This window comes from Macaca nemestrina, chromosome 7 (assembly GCF_043159975.1).
Source record: "Macaca nemestrina isolate mMacNem1 chromosome 7, mMacNem.hap1, whole genome shotgun sequence".
NCBI lineage: Eukaryota > Metazoa > Chordata > Mammalia > Primates > Cercopithecidae > Macaca > Macaca nemestrina.
Genome location: NC_092131.1, coordinates 104,065,538 through 104,086,505, shown reverse-complemented (window position 1 = coordinate 104,086,505; position 20,968 = coordinate 104,065,538). Strand labels below are relative to the sequence as shown.

The 20,968-nt window shown below is 40.0% G+C and overlaps 1 long non-coding RNA gene across 1 annotated transcript in view; it reads right to left on the bottom strand.

Moving 5' to 3' along the window:
- Positions 1-1,076: 1,076 nt before the first annotated feature.
- The window catches only part of LOC105488354 (uncharacterized), a 31,188-nt gene continuing 11,296 nt past the window's right edge, over positions 1,077-20,968 (bottom strand). The window contains exon 2 of the long non-coding RNA XR_011625409.1: positions 1,077-1,363. This is a non-coding gene — a long non-coding RNA (uncharacterized lncRNA). The remainder of the gene's footprint in view (positions 1,364-20,968) is intronic.

The following is a 20,968-nucleotide window of genomic DNA, read 5'->3' as shown; positions in this document are numbered from 1 at the left end:
GGCCAGCCCTAAGTCATACTTCATCCTGCCTATAACAGCCAGTCACAGTGCTGGTCCCAAGACCACTCCAAGACAACCCCAGATGTGTTCCTTACTCTCTGCACTTAAGAGACTCAGATTCACTAAATGTGGTCACAAATTTAGACTTTTATATTCTGGTGACATATTCAGGCTCTTCCTAGATCTGGGAACTTGTTTTCCCACATGACTCTCAGTTTCACATGTGCCCCTATTGGAGGGTCCTCCACTTTATTTCATGGTCTCTATTAGCTCAACCATGTAGACTAGCTCTACTGATTTGTCATAGCTCCTCTAGCAGAGTAGGCAGATACAGAAAAAGAAAAGCAATTTATGAGCGTACAAGGAAGCCTAGAAATTGGTGCATGGCTCTAGCCACTCAGATGGATGAAGTCTACAGGGAAGGATATGGAAGAAACCATTCGGGTTTATTTCCTTTTCAATGTTTTACTTTTTATTTTTGGAGATATACTCTCACTCTATCCCCTAGGATGGGGTGCAATGGCGTGTTGGCTCACTACAGCCTTGGCCTCCCAGGCTCAAGAGATCCTCTCACCTTAGCCTCTTGAATAGCTAGGACCACAGGTGCCCACCACCACACCCAGCTAATTTTTGTAATTTTTGTAGAGAAGGGGTCTCACTATGTTGTCTAGGTTGGTCTCAAACTCCTGGGTTCAAGTGATCCCCCTGCCTCTGTCTCCCAAAGTGCAGGGATTATAGGTGTGAGCCACTATGCCTGGCCAAGAGTTCAGGTTTAAAGATAAAAGAAAGCCAAGGTCAAATCTTGACACTTTCTACTACTTGCTATGACCTTGGACATACTATTTAATCTCTGAGTCTTAGTTTCCCAGAATGTCCAATATGGATATAAACCTACACCGTAAGTAGAGGAGATAATAGTATGCCCAGCAAATCCACATTCTTGTCTTTGAAAGCATGCTGTTATACGACATTCCCCAACCACTTTCAATGCATGGGCCAAATGATGAGCTCTTGCCTGTTAAAACTGGGTGTTCCAGGTACCTATTGCTGTATAATAAACCACCTCAAAACGTAGCAACTTAAAACAATAACAGTCATTTATTCTGCTCATGAATCTGCAATTCAGTCAGGGCTTAAAGGGACAGCTTGTCTCTTTTCCATGTGGCATCTGCTGGGACAGCTTGACTAGGGCTAGACGATCCACTTCGAAGATCGCTCGCTCACATGGCTGGTAAGTTGGTGCTGGTTGTCAACTAGGATTTAGCTGGAGCTGTCAGCCAGGCCTCTGTTTTTCTCCACATCAGATTCTCTATAGAGTGATGGGCTTCCTTGTGCCCTGATGGCAAGGTTCCAAGAGAGTGTCCTACAAGGCAAGGAAACGAGACTGACAATCTCTTAAAGTCTGGGAAACTAACATAGTGCTAATTCTGTTGTATTCTGTTGGTCAAAGCAGCCTCAGAGCCTGTCTGAACATAAGGTTAGGAGACATAGACCATACTTCTCAGTGGGAAGAGTGTCAAGAATTTCTGGCCCTGATTAATCCACCACAATGTTTCAGTCAAAATGGAGAAACAGGACCAGATCAATCTCTCACTTAAAAAAACCAAAAATCAGATAAAATATGTGAGCCAACATCATTCAAGACAGTGAACATTAGTCAACAAAGGCCAGTGATCCCTAAGATAGGAAGCAAGAGGGTGAGTGCTACAATTGTCCCAGTTTACTGCCTGGAAGAAGTTTCCAGGCCACAGCACAGAGAGGGAAAACAGGTTTTTCAGACTTCTCTCTTAGTTGAGGAGAAAGAACAAGGGAGTCAGGCATCTGCAAAAGCTAAAGTGCCTGGAGATTGCAGGGAAGAACACAGGAAAAGAGAGTTAAAGAAAGATAAAACTCCAGGAACCTGCAGAAAGTCATCAACCATCAACTATTCAGCTAAAAACTGATCAGGGCTTACATGTGAAAAAAATTACCTGAGCCCAGGGAAAGAACCACCTGAAAGGATCAGCAGGAATGAAGCTGTATCTCATTGAGGGTGAGGAACAGTACCTGTTTCCAAGGGTTAAAGTGAAAAACTTCATAATTCAAAGGGCATCAGAATACTAATAAATACCTCCCTTATTCATTGGGAAAAATTATGCTTTTCTGGCATTTCTGAATGTTGGTCTGGTTCCACTCAATACAGCTTAAAATAAAGACCTGAAAGGATAGAAGTGTTTCTAAGTAACTCTACCACGTCCTTGGGGAAAAAAAAATCGAAAATACATATAGTAATACAAAAATATCCAGCACTCAACAAGCTAATGACACCCAACAATGTGTAACATCCATCAGAAATTACCAATCATGCAAAGAAGCAGGAAAAATGCAATCCATAATGAAGAGAAAATTAAAAGGTCAAGAGAAACGATCTAGAAACGACACCAATCATAGAATTAGACAAGGACATTAAAACAGATATAATGACTATATTTCATGTGTTAAGAATCTACAGGACACACCTGTAATCCCAGCTGAGGCAAGCGAATCACTTAAACCTAAGAGGCGGAGGTTGCAGTGAGCCAAGATTGTGCCATTGCACTCCAGCCTGGGCAACACGAGTGAAACTCCATCTTAAGAAAAAAAAAAACAAAAAGGATCTACAGGAAAGACATGAAAAGTATAAAATACTAAAATTGAACTTCTAGAGATGAAAATTACAATGTCTGTGGTAAAAAATACTCTGGATGGGACTAATGGAAGATTAGATGGGTTCTTGGGGAAAAAAAATTAGTGAAATTGAAGAAACAGCAATCAAAACTATTCAAAATAGAGGAAAAAAAAGACTAAAAAGTGAAACAAATAAGAGCATCAGTAAATTGTGGGAGAACTTTAAATGGGCAAATTTGGTAAAAATGATAAACATGCATATCTAAGAACCTCAATAAATTCCAAGCACAAGAAACATTTTAAAACACATTAAAACATGTTATAATCAAATAGCCTAAAACCAGTGATAAAAAGAACATCTTAAAGCAACCAGAGAACATACACATTATGTACAAAAGTACAAAACTGACAGATTTCTTTGGAATCAAACAGACGGCAGTGGTGCAACATCTTTCAGGTCTGAAAGAATTTAGTGATGAAGCCTTCTTCCCACTCTCCTTTTCTGTATTAGCTTTCCAGGGCTGTCATTGACAATTACTACACATCAGGTGGTAAAATGGACACTTACTCTCTACTCTCTCACAGCTATGGAGGCTCAAAGTTTGAAATCAAGGTGTCAACAGAGCTGGCTCTTCCTGGAGGCTCTGAGGGAGAATCTCTCTCTTAGCTTTCAGTGGCTTCCAACAATCCCATGATCTTTGATTGTAGCTGCATCACTCCAATCTCTGCTATCATCACATGGCCTTCTTTCCTATGCCTTCTCTGTCTCTCCAAATCCCTCTCCATGTAAAGGTGTCAGTCATTGAATATAGGGACTATCCTAATTTATATGACCTCATCTTAATCTGTATCTTTATTATATTTGCAAGAACCCTATTTTCATGTGAGGTTACAGTCACAGGTACACAGGGTTAGGACCTAAATATATCTTTTGGGGGGACACAATTGGTATTAGTTCGTTCTGGCACTGCTATAAAGACATGCCTGAGACTGGGTAATTTATAAAGAAAAGAGGTTTGGGTAGGGTGCAGTGACTCATGTGTGCAATCTCAGCACTTTGGGAGGCCAAGGTGGGCAGATCACTTGAGGTCAGGAGCTCAAGACCAGCCTGGCCAACACAGAGAAACTTCATCTCTACTAAAAAGTACAAAAATTAGCTCGGTGTGGTGACACATTCCTGTAGTCCCAGCTACTCAGGATGCTGAGGCAGAAGAATTCCTTGAACCCAGGAGCAGAAGTTGCAATGAGCCAAGATCGTGTCATTGCACTCCAGCCTGGGCAACAGAGTGATAATTCATCTAAAAAAAAAAAAAACACGTTTAATCTGCTCATGGCTCTGTGGGCTCCACAGGCTTCTGCTTCTCGGGAGTCCTCAGGAAACTTACAGTCACGGTGGAAGGCAAAGGGGAAGCAGGCATATATTCACATGGCCAGCAGCAAAAAGACAGAGAGCAAAGGGGATGGTTCCACATACTTTTAAACAACCAGATCTCATGAGAACTCTATCACAATAAAGCACTGGGGGGATGGTGCTAAACTATTAGAAACTACCCCCATGATCCAATCACCTCTCCCACCAACCTCATCTCAAACGCTGGGGATTACAATTTAAATGAGAGTTGGGTGGGAACACAGAACCAAACCATATCACAGTTCATTCCATTACAGTCTTCTCCGGTTTTCCAGTGAATGAGGAGGATCCAGTGGAGCATTCTGAGGTCCTAAAGAAGGCCAGAGCCACCTGATGGAAGAAGACTGGATCTCTGAATCACTATGTGGAAGGCCACCCTCAAAACACATGACTGAACTGTTACACATGTGAGAACATAAAGCATGAATGTGAAAAGCCACAGAGACTATAGTTAGTACTCTTAATATTATGTGCCACTATTATGGGGACTAAGTGAGACCACGCACATAAGAGACCTGATACATGATAGGTGCTAAATAACTGGTAGCATGGGAAAAGGAAGCAATAAGTCTACGTTAGTTCTCATGTTGCATTCTATGTGAGTCTTGGGGAAGAGCCAGGCCCTTCTCAAGACTTGGAAGAGTGACAGGCTTATACTCTTATCAAAAGACTTTCAACCCAGTAGGGATAAATTACCGAGTAAACTGAAGAGAGAGCTCCTAGGTCCTTGCAAAGTGTAGCATTGCCCTCATCATACCACAATTCTCCTCCCATTCCAAAATAGTACAATTGACTTTTACTCAAGAAAGTGGTCCCCCCTTATTCATGGGAGATGCATTCCAAGAACCCCAGTGGATGCCTGAAGCTGTCCATAGTATAGAACTCTACATATATGATGTTTTTTCCTAAATATATGTACCTATAATAAAGTTTAATTTATAAATAAGGCACAGTAAGATTAACAACTAAAATAAAATAGAATTATAACAATATACCGCAATATGTTATATAGATGTGTTCTTTCCTTTCTTTCTCTCTCAAGATATCTTACTGTACTGTATTCACCTATTTTCAAACCACCATTGACCACAGGTAACTGGAACTGTGGAAAGCAAAACAAACTGTGGATGAAGGAGGACTACTGTAATCATTAGGCAGAGTGAAAAGATGATTTACTCTAAATGTTTGACCCAGTTAACTGACAAATTCCATCACAGTAAACCCCATTACAAAAAAATCTTGGTTTCTGGCTGAGCCAGGGAAGAAATCTGATCCTCTGCTGTTTCCAAGCAAAATCAGTTTACAAAATTATTTTCTGTTTCCTATACATCTTCTGAAATGACTATAGACCAAATAACCAATCGATTTGGAGCCATTTTTCACTCCCATCTAAAACAGAGATATTTTTCACTCCTATGCAAAAGGGAAAATGTTAAATCGCATGCGAATTGCAGATATAAACATTTAAAGACTGTTTCCCTGTTTTGTTTGTGAATAATCTTTCATTTTATGATGGAGTCAAATATTTCAGTAGGTAAAATCAATAGCAGCCCCCAGAGTGGATGGAAATTCTCCAGGCTTAATATGGTTTCATGCATGGCTATCCAAGCTGAATGTCTTAAGGGAGCAAATAGTGAATTCTCTGCCTTAGAAGAGATGTAAGAATTAGAATCTTTTCTTTTTAAAACTAATCTGTTACATAATGGTTCATTTATTCAACAAATATTTATTAAGCATTTACTGTATGCTGCATACTACATCAAATGCTTGAAACACACAAAAAATAACATCAAGAACCTACCCCAGAGGGAAGAGCCTAGTGAAATGAGTAATATTTAAGAGTGCCTGCTAAATTTTAAGCAGTGTTCTAAGCACTTTGCAAACATTAATTCATTTATTCTTCATAACAACCTATGAGGTGTTATTAATATGCCTATTTTACAGATAAGGAAAGTGAGGTACATAGAGTTTCAAGAGTGTTCCCAGTCCCACAGATAGTTAATTGCAGAGCCATGTATGACCTTAGGCTGCCTGACTCTAGAGACCATGCTCCTGGTATGTAAGGAACAAATAAATAGGTACGATCTCACCAATGTGATCAGAGACAGATTCAAAGAATCTTGGCCACAAGGTCTGTCTCATTTCATATTGTTTTCCCCAGTTCTTAACAGAGTTCCTGACATGTGGTAATTATTTTAAAAATTATTTAATTAAGCACTAAAAGAGTAATTGAGAAAGTAATCTGATAGAACCCAACAGGCAGATTCTACCTTTGCTGGGGGAAATCATGAAAGGCTTCACAAAAAAAGTTATTTTAAGCTGGGTGTGGAAAGATGAGTTAGGCATTTGCTAGGTCATTCCTGGAGGCAAAGGCATTTCAGGAAGCAGAGTAGCCAGTCCAAAAGCACAGAGGCAGGCAAACCATGGCCACTTAGGCGGGTTTTAAATAGTACACAAATAGAAGGATAATTGATGATTTATGTAATGTCAGTCTGACTCCTAAGCAAGCAGTGTTTCTCAGATGATTCCTGAGGTTCTGAAAATAGAGGGTTGCTTGGTGTTTTTCTTCTTCATTCTTGAAGAAAGCTCAAGTTTTGTGGATATGGTTTCCTGAAGCTGCTGCTGCTAAGGTAAACTTTTAGATGAATGCTTCCCAACATGCCCCTGGAGAACAGCCCAGGGGCTCCAGTCTTCCCCAGAACTAAGAGAATCAGCATTTTGGTCCACCAGAAATTCTGAGCCGAAGCCCATCCCTTGAAAAGCTTTTTGTTTTGTTGTTTTGAGACGGAGTCTTGCTCTGTTGCGCAGGCTGGAGTGCAGTGGCACTATCTCGGCTCACTGCAAGCTGCGCCTCCTGTGTCCACACCATTCTCCTGCCTCAGCCTCCCTAGTGGCTGGAACTACAGACACCAGCCACCATGCCTGGCTAATTTTTTTGTATTTTTAGTAGAGACAGGGTTTCACTTTGTTAGCCCGGGGTCTTGATCTCCTGACCTCATGATCCACCTGTCTCGGCCTCCCAAAGTGCTGGGATGACAGGCGTGAGCCAACCACTGCACCCGGCTGAAAAGCTCTTTCTTAGGTCGATAAACTCACCCGAGCTTTGGCAACCATTGCTCTACATGTGAAATTCCATACATTGCAAAGTTAGGAAAGAAATGAAGGGTAGGCCATTGGTATATTCATGCTCTCTGAAGTCTAAGCGTGTGTCTGACCTCAAAAGGGCTGAGCTAAGAAGAGCAGGAAACAGGTGGCAGTGAGAGAAAGCCTTAGCAGCAGGAAGAGGAAGTAGTCAAGAAGTTCCAAACAGAAGGAACTGCACTGTCCCCCAGTTTATGCACAGAGTAAAGCTAAGGGAAAATGAGACCCTTACTGATTCAGAAAATGCCTTTTCACAAATAACTGTTCTCTGACGTCATTATTTTTCTTCTAGCTTCCTTGGCTGACCATCTTGGTGCTTCCCAGAGAGTCCATGTGTCACCTGATGGATTCTGTGCTCTGCTTAATCAAGCTGTGCTGTGCTCAACGTCCTTCATTGCTCTTGGTGTTCTAACCTGTTAAGATGATATTTGGGTTCCAGAACCTGATTTCTACCTCATGTCTGTCTGTCTGCTTGCTTTCTCCTTATGGTATCCACCATTACCCAAGCTTCAGGAAAAAAGAAAAAAGAAAAAAAAAGGAAAAACATTAAAAATGTTAAGAACAAAATATCTGAGCATGAAATCCTATGGTCATCAAAAGCTAGTGCCCACAAAATGGACCTTAATATGGTGTTTCTAAAATAAATAACCAAGGAGCCAAAAGCATTGCTAATATTTGATGTTTAAGTTTCAAGAGTGACACTGATAAAGAAATGTTCACATTCATATTCTCCACAAACATTCCCAGCCAATTATTAAATAAGAAAATATTTATTGAGCACCTACTTACTAGGGTTAAGACATCAGGCTAAATAATGTGGTGATCTAATTCATTATGGCATATTACCAATCCCTTCTAAGGACTTACATTCAATTTGGGGGTGACTGATGAAGTGAAAAATGGCAGGAAGGGAGGGAGGGAGGGAGGGAAGAAGGAAGAAAGGAAAAGAATAAAGAAAGGCATGTAATAGGTGTGTTCCTATTGCCAACTTAGAACTAGCATCAAGGTACTCATTTCTTTCAGGACAATTGTTGGGTACCTCAGCTCCTCAAAAAGTTCTTTCTCTGGATTAAAACAAGGAGAATATTCTTGCAATGTTTCTTTCTGTCCTGTGTGGTGTCTCATTCCCAGATCACTGTGATGTCATCTGTTGATTATCTCTTGGCTTCTGAAGAATCCTTTGTCCTCATGGAAACACCCATACCCTGTTCCCAAAATCTTCCAGTAGCTTAAAAAATCTTCCTTCTGCTCTTTCCACAGGCTCCACCTGTGCACTGTGGATAGTCTACCATTCTCAGACCTCCATACCTTGGCAGAATGTGCATAGGGAGGACCTGGAAGAAGCCAGTACCTTCTCATGTCACCATCAGGAAGCGGTCCAGCCACCACTTGGGGCCATTTGCTCAGCTGCTGCTCACCTCCAGTGCCCTCAAAAGTCTACTCTTGAACTTCTCACTGCTCTTTTGCTTCTCCCTATATGTCCATGACCCTATGCCCCAGGTTGCCAGTAAGGGACTATTCACTCTGCTCTGGTCTGGGGGAAGGTGTTTTCTCACAGGCAACTTCTCATCTTTAGTTGACACCAGGTTCTAGAACTCAGTCCCTTATTCCTCCCTCTGCCACAGTGATTCCAGGGTTACTGCCTTCTAGTCTCTATTCCTCCAGTCAAACCTTTCTGATTCTCACCAGAAGATTTACTTTTTTCCTGGAGTTAACGGAAGATGTTACAAGTGAGAAAAAAACTAGAAGGTACCATATGGTAAGTGACAAGCTAGTTAAAATAGGTTTTAGGGTCCACAGGAGTTGAAATATGCAGGAATCACCATGAATGTGAGAAACCCTGAACTCTGGGGTTCAACCTGGGTCATGAAAGATGAATCACATTGAGATAAATGCATCAAAGTAGGAAAAACACTCTGGAAGGTAAAGGCACTGCAAGCAAAGGCAGAAAAACAGGGCAGGAGAAAATGCCAGCATGAACCAAGACAGGATTGCTCCAGGTTCTTTCGGGAAAAGTAAAAAGAACTTCAGTTGTTGGAAGCAGTCTGTTCTTCATTCTTCAAGGCTCTTCCCAGTGTCACATTCTCACTGAAGCTTTTTCTAGAGCTCACAAACACATGGACACTGTCATATACAACCTCATTTACTCACCTAGTGATGCTTCAGTGCATTTTAATTTGTGAGCATTTTTCTCATCTCTCTTACCTCATTACAAGCTTCATCAGGTGGTATCATATTTTGGACTTTGTGGAAACATTAATAACTTGATACCTATAATGTATGTGCATATCACTTAACACACAACTAGGGTGGCCATATAATTTATCTTCCAAACTAGGACACTTTGAGGAATAAATGGGAATTAAATAATAATCCAAGACACTAGGCATTAACCAGTGCTATCCCAGGCTAGCAGGATATACAATTACCTTCTTCATAACAAATGTCTGTCTATGCAATCAAAAGCTGATGATCAATTAAAGGATGCCAAAAAGGTCTTAGGTTTAAGTTGGTTGAGGGGACTGCCTGGTGGTGGCACTTGTGCTGCCTCCGCATTTCTGCTTAAAGTGGCTACACTCTACTGAATGTCTAGCCTTTGCTACTACCAAAAGGAAGATGTGCTCCTTTAATGGCATATGTATTCTATAAACAAGCAATAACTACATTCTTCTTAATTGCCACTGTGTAAGATGTTGGTAATACACAAGTAAAAAAGCATAGTCCTCTGTCCTCTGAGAGCTCAGTCTGACAAGAGATCATTAATTCATTCAACAAATATTTATTAAGAGCCTATCATGCATCAAGCCAGGTGGTGGGAAAAACTTCCTTGGTCCTTGCCCTGATGAAGCTCCCAGATTGCAATCCTGGCAGCAGAGTGAGAATGGGCCAATTATAAAGGTATTTATGAGATACAATGTTGGCCCAAATGAGGGAGGTAGCAGTTGTGCTTGGATGGGTTAGTGGGACTTTGGAGGAGAAAAAAATGGAGAAGTTATCACCCAGCGAAAGAGGAGGAAAAGATAGTTCAGGCAGAGGAAACAGCACAAGAAAAGGCTTAGAGGAAGGAAACAGCAAAGTCAGCAAGGAGAGTGGAGGGTAGGCAGGAGTCAGACCATGGTGGAGCTTAGTGGCCAAGCTGAGGACTTTACACGTGACCCATTAGACAACTGGGGGACATCAAAACTCAGCATCAGGGCCATGTCATGATCATATGTGTATTTTAGACAGATTGTTTCGAGGGACTTACTGCAAGTCCTCCAAGAGTTAATTTGCATGAACTCAATGTGGACAGTAGCCCATCACATATGCTACCTGCCCTTCCTTGCCTATCCAAGGTTCCTAGATACAGGAGGGCAGTACAGGTCCACAGACTGCCCTTGTGCCTGGAGAAACATCAAAATTTTCCAAAATGCTCTCTTCTAGATGCAGAGAGTGTTTTCACAAACCAGAACCCTAATGTATAGAATCTACATAAGATTTCAGGAAAGTCCTCCATATAAGTCTTTCAATAGTGCTAGAGAGAAATCTTCATGAAAACAAAGCCTTGTCAGGCTGTTCTGATACTCCAGATTAGCTGATAGCTGAATTATTATGCAAATTTGAGACTCCATGACCTAGGAATACATAACCTCTTTAAAATAGCATAATTATAAGACTTGACTTTATGCTATGCCCATTTTCCAGTCATCTAGAGTGGTGAGTCTATCTCATGCAAAATGGACATGGATGAGAGTTACTCTCAATGTTTTGTTTTGTTTTTTTTTTTTAATTTGGAAAGGAGATTTTATTTCTTATAAAGGGTTACAGCTTGCAAGGTGGCCATTCTGACAGGCTGGAAAGCATAGCCCCTGGCAGAGGCCATTGGCAGGCACTTTGAGGGAGGGAAGGATGAAACAGGAATTTGTACAGAATGCCTTGATCAAATATATCCAACAGGTTACAGCTCTGAATATTCATGAAGGGGGTCTTAACACATGCAAACTGAACAAACATACACATGTATGTACATTTGTCCCATGTTCACTTTGGGGTGGAGACTTAACATTTAAATGCATGACAGTTAGGCCCTATATGTCAAAATGTGAAGTGGGGACATGAAGACATTCAGTGCAAAGCCTCAGTAAATAAGCCAGAACTTGTCCACGTGGGTGGTCTCTTATCAGGAGAAAGTTACTGAAATCAGTCTCTGGTCTAATCAAAGCTACAGTTAAGGCTTGTGGAACAGGGGGATCAGTGAGTCAGTGCCTGGAGGTGGATGGGCTGCAATTGTTTCAATACTGTTTATCTCAAGGCCAGTGAGAGTTACTCTCAATGTTAAATGATCTGCTACCTGCCACTGGTCATGTCTCCCCATCCCGGCATTCTCCTAGTGGCTCCAGACTGGCCTCATCCTTTCTCTTTTGGGAGGCAGCTTGTGCTACACAGTCTGCTTATTCAATACAAACCAATTTTTGATATTAGGCCTAAAGCTTAGAGTTCTTCAGTATATATAAATTTTGCTTCACTCAAAGACTATGCAAGGAATGACAACTAGGCAGTTCCCCAGAGTTCCAAAATGACTCAGATGCCTCACACCAACACAAGATAATTCTGGAAAAGTCTCTCGGAGACTGAGAATACAGTTTCCTAATATTTTCACAATGAATTAAAACTCAATAGGGATTTCAACTAATCCGCTAGGAACTATCTAAGCATCTCTCTGTAGCCCTCTTTCTCCCCATCAGTAGAAACCAGAGATCTTGGCCCACTAATACACACTGGCAGAATGTCAAATTGTTTTATTTTTCTATAGCTAATGAATCTGTTTCCAGATCCCATTCCACTCCTTGGAAAATACTTTGACAATTTAGAGTAAACTGAGTCCATTCCAAGTTTTCTTGGGACAGTCATGGAATAACTTCTTGTCTCCTTGGGTTTCAGTCTAAGTTGATAGTGTTTATGTAGAGCCAGGGACAGCTGCATAATTTGTTGGGCCCCTTGTTCAAAAATTATTAAGAATTTCAGGACAGCAAGAGCAGAGCATTAAACCAACCACTAGGACCTCTAAGAATGAATGCTATGTGACTATACACATCATGAGCCCAGGAAGCAGACCTTTAATACTATCATGGCATTGGGATCTACTTTATGCTGGTATCAGCTAAGAAGGCCACAGTCCCTCCAGAACTCAGATCAGTGGTTCAAGCTGGTCTCTGAGACAGCATCCTCATTCCAACCTCAAGACCACTCCAGGTGTATATCAAGATTGAGCTGCTTTTAGATGCATGATGACCCATTGAGCCTTGACCCTTGCCACATTGGCACAAGTATTGTAAGGACGACTAGTTTTTTATTTTTTTATTTTTTGTCACATCATACAATTAGTCATCTTTGTTTCTCTTTTGCTATGTTCAGCATTCCCCTGCTCCCCAAGCCTAACTAAGATGGAGAGGGACATCTCCTTTATTCTTAGATCTCCAAAGCTCTCTGCAGGTTCTGTCACTCAAACCTTCAGCTATTGGCCATGCTCAGCCCAGAAAGAGCAAGGGACAGGGTCCCTTTATAGAGATCCACGTCAGTATTTCTGTCTGGCTCTATTTCCCCACTACTTACGTGTCTTTTAAAATTCACCTTGTAATAGTCAAGACAGGACATGGTAGCAGAGATATCACGCTGTCGTTAGCACATAGGATCTCAGTTTTAAAAGCTCATAATTTACTTTACTTATATTGTTACCTAAGTTTTCCTGTGATCCCCATTCCCTGGGGTAATGGATTCACTCATTTGTTCATTTGTTCAATCAAAAATAAATCAATTAAACACTCTAGTTGCTAAGCACTGACTTTTAGTAGTGAAAATATTGTGGGAGACAGGAAAGACAATGTTCTCATGAGACTTATTTTCTAGATAGGGGTCAGCAAATAATGACCTGCAGACCAAGCCTAACCTACTGCCTGTTTTTGTAAATGCAGCTTTAGTGGAACACAGCCACGCCCATTCATTTCCATATTGTTATGACTGCTACAACAGCAGGGCTGAGTTGTTGCAACAGAGACCATATGGCCAGCAAAGACTAAAATATTTATCTTGTCCTTTCAGAGTAAGTTTGCAAACTATTGTTCTGGTAAATGGATGACACAGTGAGGAAACAGGTTTTTAAAATACATAATGTATAAGATCAAGTAGTCATGAACTCTATAAAAAAGAAAAAGAGGTTGGAGGATTGAGAATTATGGGGTGGCTGGTATGGGGAAGGTTATTTCAGATAGGCTGGTCAGAAAAGTGTTTTCTGAAGTGGTGGCTTCAGTGCTCAGATGGAAAGGTGAGAGAAGGAACCACAGTAGTACCTGAGAGAATAAAGGATGCAAATGCCCTGAAGAACAGAATTAGCTTATCCTACTTGGAAATCCCACTCAGCAAAGCCTAGTTGGAATGGAGTAGGGTCAAGGAATAGAAGAAAATATATATTGTGTAATGCATCAAAATTGTGTTGCATTATATGTCTTTGCTTTTTCTGGCCTTGATAATGGTAAGTTTCAGAGGATGGTGAGAGCCAGGAAAACAATTCACAACCATTTTTGAACTGCTTCCTTTTCCACAGCTTCCATTTATAGATCATTTCTTGTCTTTTTATCTGTAGATAAACTATAAATGTTGGAAAATATTAGAAAGAAACACTACATGAACAACACTACCATCCAGGCCATGATGAACTGACCATAAATGAGGGACATAGCACCCCAGTTCCCCTACCCACCATCAACATGTCTTACAACAGAAGACACTCTTTAGTTTGCTGTAATGGAAAGAGGGTGCGCTTGGGTGTCACACAGATGCTTTCTTGGCTGACAAATGATTTACCTTCTCTGAGCCACAATTTTCTAATCTAGAAAATAAGGTTAATAATACCAGCCTTGGGGATTTTTATAAAGAATTAAGTGGCATAGTGCATGAGAAAGCCACTGGCTGGATTCTTGGGTGCCAACTGCATGTGAGTCTCCAGTCTCACCCTTCCTCCCTGCCTTGTTTGCCAGTAGCACAGCACAGCTTGTATGATTCATGACCTAACTCTCGCTCCTTCTGATCCTTGATCAGTCTGTCTAGTGTCTCCAGAGGCAGCGTTGCCTGCCCTTGCTGTATGGGCAGTGTTGACATGAGAGATGAGCAATGCCCACTCATACCTCTTGTTGATGCCTCGGAGTGGGCAATGGATTAGCCTTTGAGTACAAACATTTTCCTTCTCCCTCCAGAGGTTTCTCTGCCTGAGTCTGCCCAGCCTGCTTTTAGACCATGCTAAAATCACTGGCCAATTTGATTAAGTTGGAAAAAAAAAAAAAGAAAGAAAAAAAAGAAACAGCCTTTTGACTGAAATTGACGAATGATTTCAGATTATCTAGGCCTGAGGGGATCTGGGTCTAGCAGTATCAGCATCACTCAGGAGCTTATTAGAAGTGCAGACTCTCAGGTCACATCTCAGGCCCACAGACTCATTTCCATTTTAATAAAAGCCTTCTGTGATCTACATGCACATTAAAGTTTGAGGACCACTGGGACAGACTAGGGATGCTTAATCCAGCTTTTATACAGGTGGCTTTGTCCCATCCTGGAGTGTTTCCCCTAGTCTGCTCATTTTTGAATGTGTCATGGATGATTCTAACGTGCAGCCAGGGTTGAGAACCACTAGTTTGTGTCAACTTCTCATAAGGCTCTGCAGAATTATAGGTCGGGCTCAAAATTGCACAGTGGATGTCTAAACAGAACTGGGATTAGAACTGTAACCTCCAAATGCCCAGTGTTACATTCATTACTTTGTGTCCCACTGCCCCTCCTTGTGCAGATGGGTAAGGATGTATGGTCACTTTTATTATGTCTGTAAATTGATCATGGCAAACAGTTTCAGAATTCACACTTCCAAGTCATCAAATCTATGCAAATCAAACTCTCAAAAAGGCTGTACTGCAAAATTTTCACTCAAGGTTACAAATGAGAACAGGAGATTTTCTGAAATATCTCCACCACATATTTCTCTCTGACTGAAATTTGATGGCCAGTTCTTTTTCCTAGAATACTGTGTATTAAACTAACTCTCCTTTCTTCTAATAACCACCTTCCTCTGCTTGTTTAACATTTAATCTTAGTACACCTTCTAAGCCCCAAACCAAAATTATAGTTTCTTTGTAAACATATCTACGATTTCCCTAAAAATGGACTTCCTTCCTCTAACCATCTCTGTTTGATCATGTCTCTGTGAAGGAGAGTGGCAGAGATAGTGCTTAGCAAGTAGTCCAGGTTTCCATCTCCACATTCTGCAGCCACTTGCAGATAGACTGGAGCTGTGTGACTAGTTCATGCAAATGGACCCTGAGCAGAAGTTTTCTGTGTCACTGCTTGACTGAGACATTTAAGAGACAGCCTGCTAGCTCCATCTCTATCTTCTGGGTGGAAAACTTGGAAGCTATGTGTTTATACGGTACTGTCACAAAGTTAAGAGAACCTGGATTCCTGTGTTACCAGATGGAAGAGAGTCTCCACCCACCCACATTGGCTACAGTGTGAGTGAGAAATAAATGTGTTGTGCTACACTACTAGACTAGGGTAGAGGGGTTGTGGGTAGCAGCAGCTGGCATTGCATAAGAAGTACATGACACTAGTGTTTCTCAAACTTTAATGTGCATGTGAATCATCTAAGGATCTTGTTAAAATATTAAATTTCAGCAGATCTGGGAGGGATTTGAGACTCTTCATTTCTTATAAGCTCCCACTATTATCAATGCTACTGGTCCCTGGACAACCAATTGACTAGGAGACTACTAAAGCATTCTTCATTGATCTATAATAGTTGCACACATACTTTCTCTAACTAGACCATCAGGTCTCTCTGGCACGTTTCAGTATTCCTGCCACAAACACATTCAAGAAGGTTGAGGAATATAAAAAATTACACATTAAGGCCCTCTGAAAATTCCCTCCTTCATAAAAGCAATGAGAAAATGCAAAAACTTAAAAAACAATGAACTTTTTCAGAACTCTGGAAGTTAGCCAAAAGTTTGCAGAAATCCGGGGATCACTTATGCAAGAAAATTGGCAGAATCTCAGTAAGAACAGTAATCTCTGTGGCATTTTAACTTGTCCTATTCCCTCTGCCCCTTCTCCAGCTCTGTATTCATCTTGAAAAATAACTGATCAGATAGATTCACAATGAAAACCATTATTCTGGCATCCAGTGAGGGGAGCAAAAGCGGATGTGGTTCTTTCAAAGCCTATTCTCAGAAAATTGTCACAAAACTGCGCCAAAATGAAAGATAAAATAAGACATTTCTGGATAAACAAAAACTGATAATTTCTTACTAGCAGATCTGACTTAGCAAGAAATACTAAAGAGTTGCAAATATTGTTATTGCAAAAAGCAATAATATATATTGGGCACAAGATGAACACAAAAGTCCACTTAAGTTTTATATACTGGCAATGAACAATCTGAAACAAAAGAAAATAATTCAAATAATTCAAATTCACAATATTACCAAATAACAGGAATAATTCAATAAAAGAAATGCAATACATGTACACTGATACCTAGAAAAACATTGTTGAAAAAAATTAATGAAGATCTGCATAAATGAGAATACATCTCATGTTCATGGATTGGAAGTCTTAATATTGTTAAGATGACAATTAAGCCTAAATAGATTTAGAGATAAACGTAATCTCTATCAAAATCTCCCACTGGCTTTAATAGAAATCAGTAAGATGATTCTAAAAATAATATGGGCATTCAAGGGTTTCAGAATAACCAAAACAATCTTGGAAAGAGCAAAGCTGGATGACACATTCCATATGTATATATGTATATATATTTATATATTTATTTATATATTTTTAATATATAAATATGTGTATAGATATAAATATGTGTGTGTGTATGTATATATATGTGTGTGTGTGTGTGTGTGTGTGTGTGTGTAATTTTGAGACTGGGTCTTGCTCTATCACCCAGGCTGGAATCCAGTGGTGCAATCATGGCTCACTGCCACCTCGAATTCCTGGGTTCAAATGATCCTCTTGTCTCATCCTACTGAGTAGCTGGGACTACAAGCATGCACCATCAAACCCTGCTAAAAAAAAAAAAAATGTAGATATGGGGTCTTACTATGTTGCCCAGACTGGTCTTGAACTCCTGGCTTCAGGCAATCCTCCCACCTCGGCCTACTAAGGTGAGGGATTATGTACATGAGCCACTGTGCCTGATCAGAATAGCCTTTTCAATAAATGGCGTTGAGACAATAGGATATCCACATGCAAAATATGAACTTGGACCACCTGCAGTCTTACTGTATATACAAAAACTAACTAAAAATGAATAAAAGGCTTAAAAATAAGAACTACAACTATAAAACTCTTAGAAGAAAACATAACCATAAATCTTTGTGATGTTGGGTTAGAAAATGGCTTCTTGCATCTGACACCAAAAGCAACATGCACCAAAAGAAAAATACAGAGAAATTGAACTTCATCAAAATTAAATGTTTGTGCATCAAATAAAAAATTAAGTGAAAAGGAAACTCAAAGAATACGAGAAATATTTTAAAATCACATATCTGATATTTAGTATCTAGAATATATAAAGAACTTTAAAATTCAACAATAAACAGACAAATAGCCAGTTTTTAAAAAATGGGCAAAGGACATGAAAGAAATATTTCTCTGAAGAAGATATACAAAGATAAGCATGACCAACTATTATCGCCATCATTAGTTATTAAGGAAATGCAAATCAAAATCACAATGAGAACCTACTTCACATTCACAAGGATGACTATAATAAAAAAGACAGTAACAAGTCTTAGTGAAGATGTTGGGAAGTTGGAACCCTCACACATTGCTGGTGGAAATACAAAGGATGTATCCAGAGATGGACAGATAGAAAGCCCGGCATGAGGAGGTAACCACTTGAGCTAACTCCGACGTGGAAACTGAACAATGAGATCACTTGGACTCGGGAAGGAGAACATCACACACCAGGGCCTATCACGGGGTGGGGGGGGGGATTGCATTGGGAGTTACACCTGATGTAAATGAGGAGTTGATGGGTGCTGACGAGTTGATGGGTGCAGCACGCCAACATGGCACAAGTATACATATGTAACAAACCTGCACGTTATGTACATGTACCCTAGAACTTAAAGTATAATTAAAAAAAAACAAAAAACAAAGGATGTATCCACTCTGGAAGCAGTCTGGCAGTTTCTCAAAAAGTTACCATATTGCTCAACAATTCTACTCCTAGCTACATGCCAAAGAAAATTTAAAATACAGTCCCACAAAGAAACTTGTACAAAAATAGTCATAGATTATAAAAGTGGAAACAGCCCAATGTCCGTCAGTTGACAAGTGGCTAAATGAAATGTAGTACATCTATATAATAAAATGTTACTCAATCATGCTATAACACGTATGAAGCTTGAAAATATTGTGCTAAGTGAAAGAAGCCCAATGCAAAAGGTCAGATAATGTATAATTCAATTTATATTAAATGTCTAATATAGACGAATCTATAGAAGTGGAAAGATTAGTGGTTACCAAAGACTAAGGGAGGGGAGAACTGGTTGCTGGTGAGTCCTTATGATACAGAGTTTGTTTTTGAGGTGATGAAATTATTCTGGAATTAGAGTGGTGGTGATAGTACAATCTTATGAATTTACTGAAAATCACTGGATTGTACACTGTGAAAGGGAGAGATTTATGGTATATGAATATTTTCATGAAATTACAAAAGGAACCAAATATAACTGTTTATGTTAAAAGGTATAACTGAATGAAATGAAAACAAAATACAAACAAACAAAATGAAAGTGGAATAGGAAGCAGGAGGAAAGGAGAATGTGTTATATTTGATTAATAGCATTACTCTCCTAGAATTCCCCGAATAAGCCTTGTTTTTCAGATTTTTCATATGCTTTTCTTCCCTGAAGGACTTTTTTTCACTCTGGTCTGCCCTGGAAAAACAATTTCTTAACCTCAAAATTTGGCTCCAATATGAATCATTCCAGCCTCTCCCATGCATTTAGTTCGATTTTCCCACATTGTCATCGAATTTTATACAAGCTTTCATGGTAGTGAATATGCATTTTCATTTCTTATTGAGGCATAATTTATATGTAGTAGAGTGCACAAATCCTAAGTGTAACGATCCATGTATATCTGACTGTGTATACGGTGATATATCTACCCCCAGATCAAGATATAGCTTTTGAAACTCCCGAAAGTCTGCCTTGTGCCTCTCCCAGTTAGACAATCAAAGAGAATAACTCTTCTGACTTCTATCTGAATAGATCAGTTTTCCTGTTTTTGAACTTCATATCCACGAACTCATGCAATATGTGTTCTTTAATGTCTAAATTCTTCATTTAACACTCAAATTCATGAATGTATGGATGTAGCAGTCATTTTTCATTGCTATATAGTATTTCATTATATTAACACACCACAATTTATCTATCCTTTCAAATATTGATAGATGTTTAAGTTTATTTCCATTTTGAGGCTATTATGAATTAAGTTTCCATGAAACTTCCTATGTAAGTCTTTTAGAAGACATAAGCACTCATTTCTGTTGGGTATAAACTCAGGAGTAGAAATGTTGGATCATAATACATCAATATGTTTTGCTTCACTAAGTACTGAGAAACAGTTTTCAAAATTGGCTGTCCTGTTCTGCAACCCCAGAACAACGCATGAGAGCATGGAACTGTGTTTCAATTGCCTGTCACCCCACTCCACTGTTGGTACCTTGAGGGCATATACTCTTTCACCTTTGTGTCCCAAATATACGGTCGGACATGGAGAAGACAGGAAATGACGCCACTAATACCCTATCCCAGGGACCAGGAAACCTTTTCTGTAAAGGGCCAGAGAGCAAATATTTTAAGCTGTGCAAAGCATACAGTCTCTGTTGCAACTACCTACCTCACCACTGTAGCTACAGTAGCCATACATGATTTATAAACAAATGAGCATGGATGTGTGCCAATAAGACTTTATTCATAAAAACAAGCAACAAGTTAGAGTTGGCCTGTGGTTCATAGCTTACCAAGCCCCACAATCCTAAATCCCACCCCCATCATTCTCTGACCTCAACTCTCACCACAATTCCCCTTGCTCTCTTCCACAGAGCCACACTGGTCTCCAGCACACTCCCACCCCAGGGTCTCCTCATTTCCAGACCCTCTGTTTAGAATGTTCTTTCATCAGATTTGCCTGGGTGACCACCTCATCTCTTCAGCTCTTTAGTCAAATGTGATGTTTTTCATAATATTTCCTCATATTTATTTTTTTGTTTTGTTTTGTTTGTTTGCTTTGGAGACAGTTTTGCTGTTGTCACCCAGGCTGTAGTGCAATGGTGCAATACCAGTTCACTGTAACCTCTGCCTGTTGGATTCAGGCAGATTCTCCTGCCTCAGCCTCCTGAGTAGCTGGGATTACAGGAACCTGCCACCACGCCCAGCTACTTTTTGTAATTTTAGTAGAGACGGGATTTTACCATGTTGGCCAGACTGGTCTCCAACTCATAGCCTCAGGTGAACCACCCACTTTGGCCTCCCAAAGTGCTGGGATTATAGGCATGAGCTACCGCACCCAGAATTTCTTTCCTATTTTTCTCCATAGCATTTATTGCCATCTAACGCATTTTTTTAAATATTTTGTGTCTTATCTATATCATCACCCCCCAACACAAACACATGAAGAGTGGTTTTTGATTTATCTTTTATATTCAGTGATGTATTCCCAGCA